Source organism: Octodon degus, unplaced genomic scaffold (genome assembly GCF_000260255.1).
Source record: "Octodon degus isolate 3935 unplaced genomic scaffold, OctDeg1.0 scaffold00063, whole genome shotgun sequence".
Taxonomy (NCBI): Eukaryota; Metazoa; Chordata; class Mammalia; order Rodentia; family Octodontidae; genus Octodon; species Octodon degus.
In genome coordinates this window covers 10689885-10693718 of record NW_004524639.1, presented here as the reverse complement: position 1 = coordinate 10693718, position 3834 = coordinate 10689885, and positions in this window count along the sequence as shown.

Sequence of the window (3834 nt, the reverse complement as noted above, 5' to 3'; positions counted from 1 at the left end):
AATTCTCAATAGTGGCACCTTTGGAACAAAGTCCATGTTAAACTTTTTACTAAAACTCAATGCAGAATCTCATTTTTTACTATAAAGTTTGTAAGCTACATAATCCCAAAGTAAAATGCTCAGTGTAAACAAACATAGACATTACAACACGAGAAAAGAGGAAGATAGAAAAGAATTGGACTACAGAAAGATTAAAATCCACTAGTATATCAGCATTTTTCTTGACATTTTGGGTAAATGGTAGTGGAGTAAGCGCTACAGTGCTTGGGGATGCTCACTGCTATGGACTTACTGGTTGCACTCCATGTGGTCTCCTTTCTAAGGTGGTTCTATGTACTGTCTGAAGCTTTTTTATGTGGACATTTCATGTCCAATGTTTCTTATATTTCTTAAAATATCTACTAAACCTTTAAGTTCATCTCCAAAACTTCAGACACTACCCTCTCAGGGGTGTCCCTTGACAGTTGGTTAGAATAATCCATGAGCACACCACATTTGCATTCTGTAAGTTGATAAAATCAGCATCACATGGAGAATGCCAAAGTCTGCTTCCAGGAAGTTCAGCAAACACGACCTCTTAAGTCATGTTTCTACTGTTTTCTCAGTGCCTGGATTGCTAAGTATGCTGAAATTAATTCTGAGGACTCAATTCCTATGACTAATGCCAACCAGGTTTCACATAGCACTGTTCTCAAAGGCAAAACTTACACTTTTGCACCTTTTAGTCTTCTGTGAATAGTCTTACACAACCTCAAAGAATTTTTATTCTTCTTAAAGCATTTTTCACTTTCCAAAGCACTTTGTTTTCAGTACTCCTAAAATTTCAGCAATCACACTTCCTTGGTGAAACTTTACACATGGTTCATTTTGGCACAAGATTATTCTTTCAAATGCATTTTCTATATCTTCTCTCTGTGATTCTTGATATAAATCTGGATTAAAGAAGCCAGTAGTATTTATGTTAAAACATGAATGTTCCTGGTCCTAAATACTGTACTGACTTGAAATTTACTCCATCAGATTAAATCACTTTCTGACCTTGATCTCAGATGCTCACAAAGTCTCAGGACATGGGGAAATGTAGTTTTATAACCATAATGTAACAAACATGGACCAGCCATATAGCTTAGCAGATTAAAGCCCTTGCAAGCAGGTACAGGAGTCAGAGGTTCAATCCCCGGACCTGCCATGGTGGCCTCACCCCTCGCCCAAGGGCACACTGAGATGGCGATTGAGCATGGGTATGGTGGCACACACTTGTAATCCCAGCTCTTAGCAGGTTGTAAACAGGTGGATCACTGAGTCCAGTATAGCAGTGAGACTTTGAACACCCTGTAGACCCTTCCCTAAAATACAAAAATAAAAACAAACAAACAAACATGTCCTCTAATCTATTCCAAATAAAGCCTTCATTCCCAAGTTAAACTGTCAAACCTGCCCTTACTGTTACAATCAATCAGCATTCTAAATTTCTTAGCTCTGACCAGAATCAAACTTTGAACTTTTTTTTTACCTTCTTTGGTTTTCTCCATCCTGATTCTCCAAACTTTTCAAAACCTCTCCAGCAAACCAATCACCAAGACTTTTGAACTCCATAGTCAGATATAAGAACACCAATGGCCTCAATACTGTCACTATTTTTTTACTAGTCAGGTTTTGCATTACCCTACATGACACATAAGATTTTAAGTGAACTTTAGTTTCCTTCATCATTTCATGGGATTTTTCCCATGGCCAGTTGACTTCAATGCAGAAACTTCATGGCCAAATGGCACAGTAGATCAGAGAAGCTTAGCATATGTTGACTAGGGACCAGAAGAGGGGCCCACGAAGCATATGTAGTTGTCTAAGTAAAACAGCTATGACTTTACCAGACACACATAAGAGGTGTGCTTTATTAGTCCCCTGTGAATTTTCTAAACCTACCAATTTGCCAGAATTAAGTGTAATCACACACTGTTCAAAAAGTTCTGAGCAAGGAAAAAGAAATTGTAGTTTTTAATAGAATTTCTCATACAGAAGATTAGAAAGCCTAGATTTTTAGTCTAGCACAGCTGCTGTCTTTGAGGCTATTCTGAGAAATAGACATCTAACCAGCTTCCTGTATTTGAAGTACAATGAATTTCATAATTAGTCTTGAAAAATAAATATTCTATTTCAAAGCAAAGGAAATGATGCAAAATTGAAAATGAAATCTTTGTCAAGAGTTTTAGTAAACATCATGGCAAAGAACTCTCAATCTATATTTATTTATTCTTGACAAATTTAAGAAGAAATCCAGGAAACATAACTATTGCTTTCTAAAATTAAAGAAAGAAGGATTTCATGATGATTTTAGCAATTTTCTCTTTGGATATTTTTCTTGAGAATACAAAGAATGAAGTTCATGGACAGCTGGGGAATGCAAGAAGAGTAGTTTATTAGGGAAAAGAAAGAGATGCTCGCAGTAGCTGAATGGGGTTTCAAGGGAGGTGCAGAGGAGGCCTGAAAGTTCAGAGGGTTATAAGCACTTTGACGCACTGTTTTGATAAGAGTAAAATAGTGAAACAATGAAACAACGTAGTTGCTATTTTTAGCTAAGTCTCTGATGTCAGGAGCACAGATTCCTCCTGTTCTCTAACTTCCTGGGGAATATTTCAGTGCAGCTGCCATTTTTAGCAGGCCTCTGATATCAAGAGAGCAGACTTCTGTGCTCTAACTTCCTGGTACTTGCTTCACAGAAACCCTTTCCTTTGTGTTCCAATTTTTCCAGGTCATATGAAGATTTACTGAGGTCCTGATCCTTGTAGCCTATTGTTTGTCTAGCTCCTGGTCTCAATGTTATATTGGTAATGGTGAAATAATAAAAAGTTATAACTAAAAAACTCCTTGCAGATAATTTCCTAGACAAATTCTACAAAGATACTTGCAACTATAAATAGATGAAATTGATTTGATAGAAAAAACTTAATTGCTCTGAGTAACATTTTTTCTTCTTTATTTTTTGGTACATTTTGTGATTCTAGAGCTGCTTATAATAGTTTTGAAATGTTGTAAAAGTGCAAAGGAAAAGGGAAGATCAGGCAGAAATATTGGAGAATTAATTTTAATTTAAAATTATAGGACTTTTGGGAATAATTGTACAATCTTCATAATAAATGCAGAAGAATGCTCAATTTCCCTAATACGTATTTCAAATATATTTATTTCACACTAACATACACAATAAATGTTTTCATTATTAGGACATCACAGTCAAACTCTAAAGGCCAACCAGATAGCTCAGTGGACTAATGTACATGCTTAGGCAGGCACAGGGACCGGGCTTTGATATCTGGCATGCCGTGCCTATCCCCCCCTCCCCAGGGATGTGCTGAGATGGTGACTGACACTGGGCATAGTGGTGTGCACCAGTAATCCCAGTGTTTTGGAGGCTAAAAACAGGAGGATCACTATGAGTCTGATTTGTGCAGTAAGATCCTGTACACCCTGTACTAAATATATTTTAAAAGATCAAACTCTGAAGAAAATTTGTATTGACTTCTCATGTTCATGTGCTAGTTTTATGCCTTCCTACACAACTTTATTCTTAAACTTCTTTTTTATATATTTGGTACAAGCTCTCATTTTGTGGCACAGACTCATAGTGATCCTCCTGTTTACAGCCTCCTCAGTACTGCAATTACAGGCATGTGCCCACATATTCAATCTCATTGCCACACCCAGCATGCCCAGTGGCAGGGTCAGTACAACATGTGGTCCTGGGGATCGAACCCTAGTCCTTTCGCTAACCTAAGCAGATGTTTATCCTGCTGAGCAATCTTACTGGCCCTCTTAATGTTGACTTCTTTGAGA